The sequence below is a fragment of the Anastrepha ludens genome, chromosome 6, assembly GCF_028408465.1.
Source record: "Anastrepha ludens isolate Willacy chromosome 6, idAnaLude1.1, whole genome shotgun sequence".
NCBI lineage: Eukaryota > Metazoa > Arthropoda > Insecta > Diptera > Tephritidae > Anastrepha > Anastrepha ludens.
The window spans coordinates 59,739,064-59,757,051 of NC_071502.1; the positions used below are offsets into that span (position 1 = coordinate 59,739,064).

General features: G+C 34.7%; 1 protein-coding gene across 1 annotated transcript in view; it reads right to left on the reverse strand.

Annotated features, from left to right (window-relative positions):
- LOC128867540 (filamin-C) overlaps positions 1-17,988 on the reverse strand; it is a 169,390-nt gene that overhangs the window by 137,106 nt on the left and 14,296 nt on the right. The window lies entirely within an intron of this gene.

Genomic DNA, 17,988 nt, shown 5'->3' on the forward strand with positions numbered 1-17,988 from the left:
TGAAATTTTGATGAAGATTTGTTTAGTTTTAATTTTATTCGAGTAACATGGTTTTTGCTGTAGTATGCATTATATAAAAAAAAGTAAAGTGGTGAGCCTTATTTGATTTATCATGCTGCAAAGATGTACCATAATTTTCATGAGAGAATTGAAGTGGCTGAAAAAGCAACCATTTTGTATTTAAATTTTCAATATTTCCAGTATATATCAGACTATATCGAATAGCGAGTATATGGTCTTCTGATGAAAAATAAAATGTTATTCAAAAATAAATTATTTCACCCGATTTTATTTTGGTGTCAAGAAAAATTTATTTTATTGAAATGTAAAACTTAAAGTAAACGATTTTCATCTGCGTAATACACAGAAATCCCACATAAAGCACGGTCCTCGTACTTTTCCAAATTTACCTATTTTCCCTGTTTCTAAAAAAAAACAAAAAATAAATAAAATATCCTCCAATTCTATTCGCTGCTAAAAAGAAGCAAACACGAAGAAACGCACACAGTTACACATTGCATCAAGTAGCGCCAGCAAGAGGAAGCGGGCAGCCGAGGTAATAGCGGAGACACACCCCTTTAGCGAAGTCCTCAAGCATCTGTGCGATCCTTCTGCCAGACAAATGTGAGACACAGATGGCGCTCCAAGCAGTAAGAAGGCGTTGTTCCTAAGCAACGACAGGCTACTCTGTCAGAAATCAAATAGATTAACGAAGCCAACGCAAGACAAGTATTTTCGAGGCCCTACGCTCCCGAGAGGAGTGAACAAGGGAAACAAACACAGAAAAAAATTACACATAAATCAATGTGTTCGGCAGTATTTGCATTAATATTGTTTTTAGGTTTTTTAATTCTCTCTCGAGTTGAATTAGACGCTTGTGTGCACATAATTTATGCTATTTCATTTAATTTTTTCATTCATATAATTAAACCTCACTGCTTTTTGTGTACAACTATTCACGAGGTGCGTTAAAAAAATACGGTGAATTTTCAAATTTCGCGAGCTACGAACATTCGGCCTTCGATTATTATTTTCTGTATGTTGGTACCCTCATCTCGAAGATATATTCAGGGCTTTAGCAATATAGCATTTTTAGTTTGTTTGTGAGAAGCATAGATAAGACAAGTATTTTGTGTGTTCGGTGATTTTCTGCTATCGAAAAACTGGATAAAGGAAGTTGCATTAAATATTGTGTAAAAAATGGAACTAAGTGCTCAAAAACACTTGAAATGCTGACAGTGTCACACAGCGAGAGTACTCTGAGGCAAAAAAATGTTTACAAGAAGCATAAACTTTTCACAGAAGTTCGAGAAGATGTGAATGACGACGCTCGCTCTGGACGCCACAGCACATCAACAACCGATGAAATTGTTGAGAAAGTGAAGAAAATCGTTATGGAGAATAGTCGAATGACAATTATAGAAGTTGCTGTGGATGTGTGCATATCGGTTGACATTAACGATGATCCAGATATACTTACAAGGGTCATAACTGGTGACTAATCATGGGTATATGGTTATGACATCGTAACCAAAGTCAAATCTTCGCAATGGAAGAGTCCGAGAGAGCCAAAACCACGCCAAGTTCGATCAAATGTCAAAGTTTTTCTTACTATTTTCTTTGAGTACCATGTCGTTGTGCATCATGTGTTCTTACCACAATGTCGTACGAAATATAAGGAATATCACCTAAAAGTTATGCGCCAATTTTGTGAGTCAAAGGGAAAAACCGCCCGGAATTGGGAAAAAGTTCATGGATTTTGTACCATGATAATGCACCTGCTCACTCATCTTCGCTTGTGAGAGATTATTCGGCTAAAAACAATACCGTTATCATGCCTAAGCCACCGTATACACCAGATTTTCCCCCCTGCGCCTTTTTCCTGTTCCCAAGATAAAAGAGACCCATGAAAGGACGGTGTTGTGCGACGATTGAGGAGGTGAAAACCGAATCGCTGAGAGAGCTCAGGGACATACCAAAAAGTGCATATCAGAACTGATTCGAGAATTGGAAAAAAACGCAGGTACAAGTGTATTATATCTGAGGGGACTACTGAAGGGACACCTTTGAAGGGTATAAAATAGAAATTGATGAATAAATAAATATTTTTGGAGAAAAATGAAAATTCACCGTACTTTTTGAACACACCTCGTATATCTAAACTGAGCTATACTCATTAAATGAAATTTTCACAAAGAAAAGTAAAAATAAATATGGGCATTGTACATAAAAATGCCTGCACATTTTCTTCAAATTTTTATTTTTTCCCTTGTATTTAGTTAGCATTCTTTTGACCTATGTCTATTTTCAAACATGAGCATGTACTTGTATGTTAATATGTATATTCATCATCGCGTGTGTCACACATGTGCCACAAAAGCAGTTACTTTATTATCATAGATAATGGGTTGCGTTGCATTATTTATGTATTTTAATTGAAAGGCACACGAAAAAGTGCAGCTTGCACACAAACGCATAAACACACCCATTTAAACACATTGTATGCTTCTCCGCTTCTAAATAGACTCAGAAGTATTCGTTACATAATACACTCACTTGGTGAAGTGAAGTAGCAGAAAAGTAGAAAATCAGAAAGCGGTGAATATTAACAACAATGAAATACCAAAGAGCTACCTGTTGCGAGTTTGTTGCTTAAGTCTTTTATTATGTTTGCTATGTTTGGCATGTGTAGCGGGCACATACGAGTACCTAAGATGATTGCTAGTGGCTTGGGAATTGAAGTTCTCATTTGAACTTGGAAACTGTTGTTTTCTATGTATAACAGTACATTTCACGCGACTAACAACTAACAAGCAATGGAACGCTTGGTTTTAATTACGATGACTAACGTCGAAGTGCGCACATTTGCAGCTAGAAAGAGAGCTAAAGCGAGAGAGATAAATACATCTGTACGAGTGTTAGAAACGGCGTAACATTTTCATTTGTGAAATTCCTTTATTTCTATCACTTTTTTCGCTTTGAAAATCAACCTTGCAATTAGCACAAATAACTGCCAAATTTATTGACTTATTAGCAACCCAAATGCGAGCACTATTAAAATCCATGACTGAGCAGCGAAATTCGGTCAGAGCTTTCCCAGAATTTCGACCGCCAAGCTAATGAGCAAACGTATTCTTTGCAATATATTATATACTTATTATAAAGGGTCTTTCCAAAGACGTGCCGAGATGTTGTTCTAAAATAAAACATGAACAAATTTAGTTTTTTTCAGGGGCCACTATTTGCATTCAAAATAAGGCTCTTAAAAATTATATGTGAAAATTGTCATCAGTTCAATGTGCATCAAGACGTGTGCATGTTAAAATCCGCCAAGCAGCTGATGCATGAATACCTATCGTCGAGATATCCATGTTGAACTATGTCAATAACATTTTGCGCTACAGCAGCAATATTCTCAACAGCACATCCAGTTTCTCGTCTTTCAGTCCTTTTCCTATCCTTGACAGAACCATTTTCTAGAAATTTTTTCACTAATCTATGAATTATCGACTCATGCGCACGATTCTTAAAGGTCGACCATTTTCAAAATAAATTTAAAGCGTGTTTATAGCGTGTAAAATTGTACATCTGTCTATCTGGCAAATGTCAAAAGTGGCATAAACCGAAGGTTCTGTCTAGCAATTATTCACGTCACTTTTGGAATGCCCTTTATATGTACTAATGCATGTGTAGCATATTGCCACAGTATGAGTTGATGCTAAAGAATTTAAAAACATTTTCGTTCATGTTGTTATTAAGTGTTATTTAAAAAATGTGTGGAATTTTTTCACAAATGCCAATGCGTATGTTTTCATAAATTAAAAAAAAAAAAACATTTGTTGAAATTCGGTAAGAAATTGTGCTGATGAATTAGCACTTCCAACGTGAGTGACCCCATAAATAAATCAAGAGAGGATGGGATGACAGTTCAAAGACTTCTAGCAAAAGATGACTGAATTTCGAGTAGTTAACAGCCTCTTTTGCGTACTGCGTCTAAGTACTTATTGAAATACTTCATTATTTTCTTTTCATCGTACAAAATTGGAAAAAAAAACTAAAATACTATACTCTCACCTTAGGATATTTCTATTGAAAAATACTTTATTTTGGCTCGTTAATAAAAATATTTTTTCATAACATTTTGTATGGGGAAAACACTCATGCGAAGTTTTGATACAGAATCGTTAAAAAACATGATTTTTAACCTGGGAAAACTAACTAATGACGTAACAGAAATTGATTCTGTGTTAGTCTCTAATTAAACTTTACTTGAATATGTGTAAAAATTAAAAAAAAATTATATATATTATAATATTAGTGAAGAGTATTTTTTATTGATATACTAGCAAACCCGGCCCGCTTCGCTGGGCACACTAAAATATAATAGATATGGTTTAGAACAGAAAAAGATGTGGTTTTCATATTATCTATTTCTTTATTCTTTATTCAAGCGCTTTGGCATAAACAATATTTTTGAGTAAATATAAAATATAAATTGAAAATCAGGAAAAAAGAAGATTGTTTTTAAATTTCAAATCAACGCAAATGAATAACTAAGAAACAATCGTCTTTTTTCCTGATCATCCATGAATTTTTCGTTTCAATTTATATGTTTTATTAAGCATTGGAGCTTTTTTAACCATTATCCATTTATAATTTTCAAAAAAAAAAAAACGAAAAAAATTTTTTTTTCCGCGAACACATAATTTCATTTGAACTTTCGGATTTCACATTAAATTCTCAAATTTCGTAAGAAATTATTCACTGTTCCAAAATCCACTCCAAAAAAATTCACAAAAAATTTTTACACTTTGCCCTTACGTCTTCTCCTTATGGCATCCAAATCAGAAAGAAATATTGACACATTGTAACTCACACTGTCAATTTGACAGTTCAGTTCCGCCCCAAGCGTTATAAAAGTAAAGGACATCATGGCTGGTTCAAAAGAACGCTGTACCCGTTGCCAGTGTTCCGAATTACAACCAAACTTTACGAAACCCATTTTCAATACCTACTTAACAATGTGTGTAAGTTTGGTTTAATTCGGTGCAAAGGCACGGCGGGTCCACGGTTTGGCATATATTTCGAGACCCTAGTCATCAATAGGTATTAAAATTACCCCGTATTAAAGCACTTATCAACAGCTTTCATTTGATACCCATATTGTACATACAGAACCAAAGGTTACCCGGGTCCACGTTTTGACCAATATCTCGAACCCTGTCCACCAATAGGTATCCAAACTATACGGAAACCGTCTTCAGTACCTTCTTAACAATGTGTGTAAGTTTGGTTTAATTCGGTGCAAAGACACGGCCGGTTAGCGAACACACACAAAAAGTTGACTTTATTTTATATATAAGATGAAACTTTTTTTGGACATGTTTTTTTATGTTATTATTAATAAAAAAATTCTAAAGTAATATTCTTATATATATATTTCTTGTTAGCTATTAAGCACGTTGTTTAGCGTTAGGCGGTTCAAGATTTATTAAAATGTAATATAATGTTACAGTATCATATTGGAAAGTGATAACGGAAAAACATAGTGGAGTATTAGGGTTGTACTTAACATAGTATATAATCTTACATATACATTAGGGTCGCTCTTAACATATTATAGTATATGATCTTACATACTCCGGCTCAACCATAATTCACACCATTTTTGAAAAAAATGTATAACTAAACAATTTCATTGAATTCTATATCTATACTGGTCAATAACTTTTTACAAAACTTTTCATGTTTGATTTTACTTAAACTTTTCGTAAAACCATCTGCTACATTATCTGTAGTGGAAACATATTCAATTTTTAATTCTTTTAGACTACATTGTTCTCTAATATAATGAAACTTAATATCTATATGTTTGCTCCTTTTCTTAGTTGACTCGTTCTTCGCCAGAAACGCAGCTCCTTGATTGTCACAGTAGATGACCGTTGGAAACTCGACGTACTGCTTGAATCCTATTTCTCTTAGCAAATTTCGTTGAAACATAACTTCTTTCGCCGCGTGACACATAGAAATGTATTCAGCTTCAGTTGAGCTTAAGGCTATTACATTTTGCTTCTTAGATTCCCATTGTATCGGTCCATTTCCAAACATAAACACAAAACCACTGCATGACTTTCTATCTGAAGCATCAGATGCCCAATCGGAATCTGAGTAACATACAAACTCATCAGAATTAGAATATCGCAAACTCATGTTAACAGTGTGTTTTAAATAACGTAAAATATGCTTCGCCACAAGAAAGTGTTCGTGGTGAGCATGGCTGCAAAATTGCGACAGCTTCGAAACAGCAAACGAAATATCAGGCCTTGAAATAATTGACAAATAAGTTAAGGCACCCATTAACGATTGAAACTTTTTAGTATAGTCTCCGACACAGTTAAGATTCGGGCATTTCTGTAATACACACCCACTAGGAATCGGTGTAACTGCAGATTTACAATCTGACATACCCCATTCATCGAGCAATTTTTCGATGTACATTTTTTGATGAATTTTAATTTCACCCCGACTTCCATCTCTTTCGATTTGCATTCCAAGGTAGTGCTGTATTGGACCTCTATCTACAGCTTGTACGATTTCATTCAATTTATTTAAAATATTCTTAATTGATTCTCTCGAACTACTTGCAACTATTAAATCATCGACGTAGACGCCTATTATATTGATATCTTTTATACTTATTTTATAAAAAACGCAGCAGTCTGACTTCGACCGATTAAATCCCATTTTCATTAATATATCATTTATTTTTTCTGACCAATCTCTGCCGGCCTGCTTTAAGCCATAAATCGACTTTTTCAAGCGACAAACGCTTTGCGGATTTTCTTGGTCTTCAAACATTATCGGTTGGCGCATATATATTTCTTCTTTTAGCTCACCATTCAAATAGGCTGCAGTTATATCAAAGTGGTGAACCAAAAGCTGATGTTTAACTGAGAGAGCTAATATTAATCGAATAGTAGCATGTCTCACAACAGGTGAGTACGTATCAAAATAATCTATATTTTCTCGCTGAGAACAACCTTGCGCAACAAGACGGGCTTTATACTTCTCAACACTCCCATCAGTGTTTCTCTTTGTTGCGAAAACCCATTTGCAACCTATAACATTCTTGTTCTCTGGTAGGTCTACTAAATCCCATGTATTATTTTTCATTAAAGTTGACATTTCCGATTCCATAGCATTTTTCCAATGTAATGCATTTTCACAGCTTAAAGCTTGTTTTGTGGTAATCGGATCATTCTTTACGCAAGAAACTGAATTTAAAACATTCACACATGGATCAATTGCAAATACTTTACGTGGTCTTCCAACAGTACCATTTCTTAAAATCTTCGGCCTTCCTCTTTTGATACGCCCTTGAGGATTCACAATTTGTTCTGGATCAGAATCACCCTCTTCATTTTGTTCAGATGGTACAACCTCATCTTCCTTATCATGACCACTAAAGGTAGGAACCTCACTTATATTATCTTTGTCTTGCTGATTAAACAATAGTAATGTATCATTGTACGATAATTCGTCATTTTTAACAGTAGTAAACGTCTGCTCAAAAAATATAACGTCTCTTGCCACGATAATAGATTTCGTACGAACATCATAAAGTCTGTATGCCTTACAGTCTCGTGCATACCCTACGAATTTAACAATATCACCTTTTCGTTCAAATTTCGATTTGCCAAGTTTCTTATTTAATGCGACCGCATCGCAACCGAACACCTTCATGTAACCAACGTAAGGCTTTCGACCTGTCCAACGTTCAAACGGAGTGGTATTTTTCAAAACTTTCGTTGGAGAACGATTTCTAACGTAAGTAGCCGTGTTGACTGCTTCTGACCATAAACTGTGTGATAACTTAGATTGCTCTAGCATGCACCGTGCCATTTCAACAACGGTTCTATTGTAACGCTCTGCTATGCCGTTCTGCTGCGGTGTGTACGGAATCGTTTTTTGGTGAATTATACCTTTAAAGTTTAAATATTTCAACATGTCTTCATTTACGTATTCCCGGCCGTTATCAGTTCTCAAAACTTTTATCTTCTTCCCGGTTTGATTCTCAACATTAGCAACAAAATTTTTAAAACATTCAAGTGCCTCTGACTTTTGCTTTAAAAAATAAACATGTGCATATCTCGTATAATCATCAATGAAAGACATAAAATAAAGGGAACCACTTTGCGACTTAACTCTCATCGGGCCGCATAAATCTGAGTGGATAATTTCTAATGGTTGCTTTGACAAAACCCTTTTATAACTCAAAAAACTTGTTTTCTTTATTTTACAAGTAGCGCAAATCTCACAATTGAAAAACTCTGACTTAATTAGCTTCTCTTTATCTTTAGTCATATTCTCATTAAAGAGCTTAAGCAAATCGCAACAGTTAATGTGACCAAATCTCTGATGCCAGATTCTTAATTTATCATTTAATATTCCACCTATTTGCATGGCTGAATTCTCTTTAGGCTTGTATAATTTAGCTTCATATATATTGCTTTTCAATGGCGCATTAAACAATATTTCATTATACTTATTTTTAACAACAGCCTTGCCATTCATAAATAATACTTTATGACCTCTCTGAATAATTTTTGCCACAGACAAAAAATTTGAATGTAATTGTGGAACATAAAACACGTCTATTAAAGTAATGCCAGAGAACTCTGATTTTAATTTTACATTACCAATAGCTTCAACTCTTACTTTCTCACCAGTCGCCAGCATAACTTCATCACTGCATTCTCTTAATTTAACGAAGAAATGTTTCTCACAACACATGTGACTGGATGCACCGCTATCGAGTATGAATTTATCTCTTTTGTCACTTTTCGCACTGCCTATCCCCAATACTGCATTACCTGAATTGTCTTTCCTTTTGCTTTTGCTTTTGCATTGAGTGCTTATGTGACCTTGCATACCGCATATGTAACACCGACGCCTCTCTTGACCTCTATGTGACTTCTGCTTCGCTGCATTAACGGACAACACGCGCTCTGCTTCTAGGTTGATGTTGTGTTCAGCTACACCGTTTGATGCACGACGATGCTCTTCTTCCAGCAGCTTAGATTTTAACTGTACCAATGTTGGAAGTTCGTCCCTCGCCTCGATCGCAACAACAAAATTTTCCATCTCCTCAGGTAGCGCACACAGCAACAAAATAGACAAGAGGTCGTCTGGAATCGATATTTGAAGCTCACGTAGGCTTTCAGCGATTGAACAAAAATTGTTGATTTGTGGGCTTAACTTTTCACAACGTCGAATTTGGAAACGAACCAGATTTTTAAATAATGACACCTTTCTTGCTGGTCCACGTGCGTTGTAAATTTCATCGAGCCTCTCCCAAGCCGTCTTCGAATTTTCACAGTCCTTAATATAAATGAGCTCTGAACTTTTCACATTTAACGTTATTAAGGCTAACGCCTTTTTATCGGATTTACTGAAATTGGCCTTATCGAGTGCGGTCCAACTTTCTACGCAGATAGTCTCAACCGGATACCAGCAGTCTAGCGTAATTAGCAGACTTTTCATTTGGACGCACCAAACGGAATAATTTTCACCGTCTAACTTTTCAATGTTTATACCGTTCATTTTAATTCACACAGAATTTATTTGTTCACTCAAAAATTTTTATTGTTCACCAAATGTTTTTTGTTCACACAGAACTTATTGTTCACACAGAACGTATTTCTTTTCTTTTTTGATTCCACAAATATTTTTAGCGACACACTCTGGGCCCATAACCTTGTTAGCTATTAAGCACGTTGTTTAGCGTTAGGCGGTTCAAGATTTATTAAAATGTAATATAATGTTACAGTATCATATTGGAAAGTGATAACGGAAAAACATAGTGGAGTATTAGGGTTGTACTTAACATAGTATATAATCTTACATATACATTAGGGTCGCTCTTAACATATTATAGTATATGATCTTACATTTCTTACAATATGATTCGATATAATTTTAAAAGTATCTTGTTTAATTTTGAGGAAAAATATAGCAAACACATTTTAAACTTTTTCTTCAATGTTTTTTGTTTTGCCGCTCTACTGTAGAGTTTTTGCATCAACTCACTGTTATAAATTAAATTTTTGATACTTAGTTTAATTTTATTGTATGAATACATATAAGTTTTACATATCGGAAAACGGTGTGATTTTTTTCGGATAAATAAAAGGAATGCGCGATGGAGGATTTAGAATTAGAACGAAGATACGTTAAGTGCTTCTTTTAAAAAATGTACATAATCTCTTAGGACACTCGTACTTCTATATTTAATTTTATTTTTAAGTACTCCAATCAAGAGAAGGGGGCCACCTCATATGAATAATTTCAGGGAAAAAATGATTCTATACTAAGTTCTGTATAAAGTTTTTGGTATCTGGTGTGCCAATCAGAATTTATAAAAACCAGATGCTATCTGCTTCTCTTGTCAATACCTTGTTTTTCATGTATAACATATGCTGTATGAAAATCAAGAGAAATTCCTCGAGATAAACATTTTTATTTGTGTGATGTGCAACACTTGTGATGTTCCTTATAATTTGAAGTGGGTTACGCGATCGCAACTAGTTCGTTAGTGCCAACAGCGATTCAAGTGAAGCTTAAATTTTTTGTAAAAAGAAATCCCATTAAATGTGGTGCTATTTTTGTAAAATGTCCATTCAGTTCAATTGCAACATAACGAAAAAATTATATGCACCAAAATTTTATTAATTTCTTATTGCTTACATTAGCTGGCTGGCAACTCGCAAACGCAAAACATGTACTTTCAGAAAAGTTTGAAAACTTATTATTAAAAATAATGTGTAACTCAATAATACAAAAATTCTGTGTCTTTCTTCACTGTAAGTCAATTTATTATATAGTCATTATGTAGGTAATCCAAAATCTAATTTTTGGAGACGTTCCTTGAGCAACATTACCACACCTTGCTCCGCCCATTTACAATAATTTATCGCTTAAGAGAATCCTGCTTTTGAAAATCGATTTTTTTTACTTTTTTTTTGTGTGTTTTATTTGCTCGTTTAAATTAATACTTTAAGTATTGGGAAATATGTGGCACTTCTCAGTTTTTACGGTATTTAAAATTTTGCGGACAGGTTTGAATGCAGACTAAACGGGCTCAAACTGGCTTTTCTCGGCCTTATTTTCTCTTTCATTCGAACTAAAATATTTGAATAAAAATAATGATCATATTTTTTATAGTAGGCAGAATTTTTCTTTCTAAAAATAAATTTTTTTGTTTTCAATTTCAGGAATTCCCTGAATTATTCTAAGATCACGTAGAAGATAAGTATGTGTAAGGTATCCCCTGGCTGAACTAAGTTATAAATTTAGAGCTTCCCTCTAACTACTGAGTGGGAAGTTAGCTTTGTTACTCGTGCAGGTTATTTAGTTAGGATTATAATATTCACGCGTGAAGTGAAAATTTGATTTGTTCATGGGTTCGAAAGTTTTGGGCAACAAGTTCGGTGGCAAACAGCCAAAGGTCGGGGATCAGCCGATATTACTCACATTGGGTTTAAGAGGCGCGTAGGAGGAGTAATTATAAGTGCATTATATACACTGCCTTAAAAAAAATTTTGCAAGTTTGATTTTTGACAATTTTTTTCTTACGATATTAACCGATTTCGTCCATATCAAAAAAGTTTAACCATACATTTCACACTAGTATGGAGGAAATTGACAAGATCGTCAGCAAAAAAACAAAAATAAAAATAAAACAAAAACTAATCAACGAGATTTTTCAGCTACTTGATACTAGCCAAAATTCAATGAGTTTTAAAATTACCTACGTGAAATTTTCCTAAAACTTCGTATTAAAAAGTTTGGAAATTCGATGGAAGTTTGTAGATTTGATGGATTTATATGGTATTTGTAGGATAATGAACTAAACATAAAAAAGTATTAAAATTAAATGAAAAACAAACAAAGTATTAAAATTTTTCAAAAAGTCTTGATCCCGTAGTTTTTTAATGTAGTGTACTTATATATGGGGCACAGCACGTGAAATGTATCCACCTAAAACCATCATAGCTTCAATTTTGATGAAATTTTATGAGGCTGCTCTACTAAGTAATAGCATGAATTGTGCAAAAGCGTGGAGTAATATCGAGGGGTTGCAGAGATATGGGGCTTTAAAATTTTCAATTGTTTTATGCAAGCCCTGTTTTTTTCGTGAAATGTAAGATAAATAGCTCTTGGGGAAAATGTTATTTCTTTAAAAAAGTTTAAGATTTGTGTTAATTTTTTTAGTCAATGGGAGTTACCGAAAAATTGGAAGCCCGGGGGTCTCACGAGGCCTGTGCGACATAGCCAAACCACACTCCTTTATAACAACGCCAGGCCCCATGTTGCTCAAGTCGTCAAAGCCGCACTCCAAAAGCTCGAATGGGAGGTCCTTCAGCATTCGCCGTATTCTCCGGACCTGGCACCTAAAAATAACCATCTTTTACGTTCCCTGTCGAACCATATGAAGGGCGTTACTTTCGATAACAAAGAGGTCGTTAAAAATTGGCTCAACAACTTCTTTGACACCAGACCAGGCGAGATGGGAAGAAATTATAACCAACAACGGTGATTATATTATATTATTGATTAACGTATTGATTTAATTATTGTTTTTTGTTTAAATAAAAGTTTCCGGTAGAAACGCTACGAAGTTATTCATCAACCTAATATAGGAATACATTTCTTTATACATTTCTTTATACTTTTATATTTATTTTTTTATACTTTTTAATTTTTTCCAATTTTGATTTTTTCTGATTTAAATAAAGAAATTTTTAAGAAAAGTTTTTTTTATTAAATTTTTTTATCAAAAAATAAAATAATTAATTTTAAAATTTTAGAAATTTTGGAACAAATTCGTCTAAAAATATTTAATTTTTTTTTTTAATTTTGAATAGTCCAACTGCATCTAGAGAAAAGATTTTATTTTGAGTATAATTCCAAGAAAAAAAACTTGTATAGAAAAAAGTGCGTAGTACAGGTAACAGAAGTGAAACTTTCTAGGCAGACAAAGAAAGAGGGAGAGACCCAAGAGAGAATGAGAGAGAGAGAGAGAGAGAGAGAAAGAATATGTATCTAAATAAATTCACAACATTTGCAGAGAATACAAATAGACAAAATTTACAAAAAACGGAGAGGGGTCAACCGGTGTAGGCAAGCACCGGACACAAACCGTGGCAACAACGTGCACTACTCCGAGCGTTTATCACCAGGACCGCAGCAGCGGTACAAATCACCGCAAAGCAATACCAATAAATCCGACGCCGGATTGGATAGCACTTTATAGTACGCACAAGCACTAGCCAGGAAACGGAAATAAGCGCCAAAAGGTACGCACCAAAAAAAACGCCAAAAAACTGGGACCAAAAAACGCCGAAAACAGTAAGCACCAAGGAAATATAACGCCAAAAAGTGGGCGCCAAAAATATATTGCCTACAAGTTTGCACCAACAAACAAGCGCCAAAAAGTAGGCAGTGTTATTTCTCACTAGAAATTAGCAACCACAAGGAAAAACTCGCGAAAAATAGCCTAAAGGTTATCTAAGATATATATAAGGTATAGCTCTCTCTCTGCTTTTCCTCTACGTTATATCTTTTTCTCTCTCGCGGAACGAAATTGTCCAAAACGTTGCATGGCCTTTAAATTTTACTCTCCATTCTCGCTCGTCCATCGACCCCTAAGAAGTTTCACTTCAAAAATAAAATTTGTAACCTACATACAATTTTCTCGGCAAGCATTTAGTGTTCACTCTCCACCCTTTTTGTACAATTTATGCTACTGTACCTGTATAGGTATAGTAGAGCATCTTCACGAAATTTCAGCAAAATGAAAGCAACGAATTTTGCATTATATAATATTAAGTGAAATCAAAATTTTACAATATATTTTCTTGAACTACTTATATAAAGGGTGGTAAAATTACAAGGGCCGATGTTGAATGTGAACCTCATCTAAACGTCAACGACGCCGTTGGACTTCTTTCTTTGGGGTTATTTGAAAGAAAAGGTATACGTCCATAAGCCAGCAACAATTCAAGAGCTAAAGGATGAGATAATTTGGCACATTAACGGCATAGAACCTCAATTATGCCTCAGCGTCATCCAAAAATTTAGACCATCGGATGGAGGTGTGCCCCTGAGGCCGCGGCGGCCATTTGGCCGATATAACAGAAAATCCAGTAACGACGTTAATGTTAAGTCTATTAAAAAAGGTGTCTTATATAATTTAATCTGACGAAATATCAAAGCAAAGGGGGAAAATTGTTGGCCACATATAACGTCAAAACTTTATTGCATTCATTAGCGAAAGTGTTCTCTATCAACTGACCACTCCACCCAATTTCGCTCTAGTAAACTTAATTTAGATTTCATATCTATATCTATGTATGTATGTGTGCATATAAATACTGTATTTTTAATTTAACGTTGATTTCGCTTTTACGTGCTTTATATATATATAAATATGTGTGTGTGCGCATAGGTGCTTAATTAATTCAATAACAGATCACAGCAGAAGTGTTTGTAAAAAATAATAAAAACTAACTAAAAAATACTTAAATTAACAAGAAAAATGGGAAAACTTGTTCGCGAGAAATGCGAATAGCTGAAATAAGCAAATATTCAACAGCGCAACAGGCACCCAAAACAGGCAAACTGGCGTACAGGCGAACGAAATGGCCAAAGCAATCACGCAACTAGCGTTAATCAACAACATTCCAAAAACTCATTTTTATTTATTTATTATTTTTGTTTGCTGTGAGTGTGCTAGCACGCAAGCAGATACGAGCCATAGTGGAGGTACGAGCTTTTTTAAAATAAATATTACTTGAAATAACTGAATAAAAAGAACAAAAAAATAGTAAAATAGAAAGCAAAAACATTTGTTCGATTATTAATCGTATGATGAAAAATTTATTTTAATAAAAATCTTTTGCAATGCCACAAAACTTCCAGCATCAATGAAATTTGCGATATACTAAGAAATCTATCAATTTTTTTTTCGAATACAAAAGAGGAGAGAAGTTAACGATTTACGCGCCGAAATTGGATATCTACGAATGTATTGTTTTGACGTTTGCAACGCCACCAACGCCAACGCTATCGACGTTCGAAAAGTGGTAAGCTGTATATCGACATCTGGTGTATTTGTATAGGTGTGTGTTAGTATGCAATGTTCCACGTACGTGTAGGCGTGGGTGATGTTATTGGTGTATTTCGCTAACTTTTATTCCCGCTGGTTTGTGGGCAGCTTTATTCAATATTAAATCGACGTTTTTTGGCAATCAGTGCCACAACAGCGAAATATAGAAAATTCATAAGTAAAAAAAAAACAACAACAAATATGTTATGAATTGATAACTTGAATAGGCTCACCCACGTTCAGGTGAAACAAGTTTAGTTGAAATAAACCAAAAAAATTTTAAATATCAATTTGGGAGCAGAGTACGATAAAGTGGATTTGAAAATTTAATTGAATTCTGAGGGCCAAAAAATTGTATAGATCCAGTTAGCATAGATTTAACATAACTTAGAATGACGTAAGAATGAAGAAAATTTTGTTGACATTTAATTTTTATATAGAGTGTATAACTTGATGGAGTCACAAGTCATAGACAGTTCAGAGCTATTTTATTACTATTATCATGTCAATGCGCGATCACATGGCTGACTTCAGTTGTCAGAATGTCTCAATTCATTACAGTTATTTGTTCAAAGATTTCCACATGAGTGCCGAAAAACAGCAGGTTTAATTTTCTACTGCAATACATCGAATACGTTCGAAAGTTTATAGTGCACATTTTAAAAACTAAATGTTGTGAAGAATAAGCGCGTACACTATTTTTGGGTATTTGGCCGAGCTCCTCCTGCTATTTGTCCTGTGCATTTTGCTGTTGTTCCACAAATGGGGGGACCTACAATTTTATGCCGCCTTCGAACGGCAAATGGTTTTTACGAGAAGCAGCCGCTATTAGAAAAAACGTTTTCTATTATTTGATGTTCTTGCACGGACATTCAAGGCTGCGCACTTTCGAATGGTAGTCACGCACCAATCTATTCGGCTACGGTGGCCGCCACATATTATATGGTTGAAAATATACTAGCTCTTAATTTGATACTATAAAAGTGGCTAGCTTGACATTAATTAAATATAACAAGTAATCTGGCCAGCAGAAAAGTTCAAAGACGAAGATTTATGGCATTATTTTATGAAGAATCATGAAAACTGCAAGCAGAGGTATCAGAATCATTCAGAGTGACAAAGTAGGCATTTCAAACTGTCCGGAAAAAATGAAATTCATTGAAAAGTAAGAAACTGGGTGTCATATGAATTGAAGCATCGTGGTTCTTAAACGTCTCAAAAGCTGAATGTTTCAAAGAACACATCATAATGTTTGCTTATCCCATAAGCAAATCTACGAGTGCCATCAACGACTTGAGTCGGGTAGAAGAGCATTGAGAATGCTCGAGGCTGATGATGCTCCATGACCTCTACAAAGCTGACTATCACCAGAAACTATCGAGAATATGCGTGATTCCATTTAAAACAATAATAAATAGTCTATGAAAGTTATTGAAATAACACTGATTATTCCTCAGAGGATTGCGTATTACATTTTTACTGGGTATTCAGGTATTTTTAAGATTAATTCAAAATTTGTGCCACATAAGCTGACGGATGGAAAAAAATCAATCTAGAAATCTAGAATTGTCAAGGGATTCGTTTCTCACAGAAGAGCAAGTTACGTCTTTGTGAATTATTTATAAGATTAGGCACACTGCGGCTAATATCCATTCTCGTAACTACAGGGTGGTCTACACAGTGTGTTTTTTTTCATATATTAGTTTGACTGCTCGCCATTACCGAATGGTTGCTGCGTGAATATCACTCGTAGTACCAGACTCAAAATACCGCATATGAAGTATCAAATGATACAGAAAGTTGATTCTAATAGCGGTCGCTCCTCGTTAGGCAAAGGCATACATTCGAGTGTATTCCTGTTATGAAAAACTCGTCATAAAAATCGTCTGCTCTTCTGAGGTGGCGTAAAATGCAAGTTCGCTCTATTTGCGGAAAGACATAAAATTGCGGATAATAGACAAATTGAGGATCTCGGCCAAGCACTTAACAGAAGTGTAAGCGCCAATTGTATATATTTATACTTTGATAATGGCAGCTTTAGCCAACTGGAAGTCAGTATTATATTTCTACTTTGAGAAATATTGCAAACTTATTTCCAAAACCAATCTTGTGCAACCTAAATAGCATGTTGATTGGAAGACAGAGTATGCGACGCGATAGGGGAATTGTGACGCGCCATCGGTCACAACAAGTAAAAATTTCAAGCATCAGCCTGATGTGAATTTCGTACAAAGGCCTCGCTTATAAGGTCCATTTGAAAGCACACGGCTATCCACTTCTTAATCGCTTCTCTGTTTCACCCTTATATACATGTACGTATATTGATATATACATAATTGGCGCTTACACCCTTTATTGGGTGTTTGGCCGAGCTCCTCTCTCTATTTGTGGTGCGTGTCTTCACTTTGTTCCACAAATAAAGAGACCTTCAGTGCTAAGCCGACGGTGAATGTTTTTTATAGGGATTTTTTCATGGCAGAAATACACTTCGAAGGTTTGGTATTGCCATCAGACGGGCGATTGCTATTAGAAAAAAGCCCTCCTATCATTTGGGGTTCCGTTTCTCGTATTTAAGCTCGGGCATTAATAAAGGTAATAAGTGATAAAAGGTAATAAGTGATTTATAAAAATTATTGAGGCAACGAAATGTTAACCTGTTTTGGTAACATACATAACTTCTCGCTTAAGCGCTAAGATCTTTCCGCTTAGCATTTCAAACTCTAGTGCAACTCTCATCAATGACTTCGAGTGATATTTTACTTATCAAAACTCACTTAAATGACTTTTACTTATGAAATTGGCGAAATATTTAATTTTGC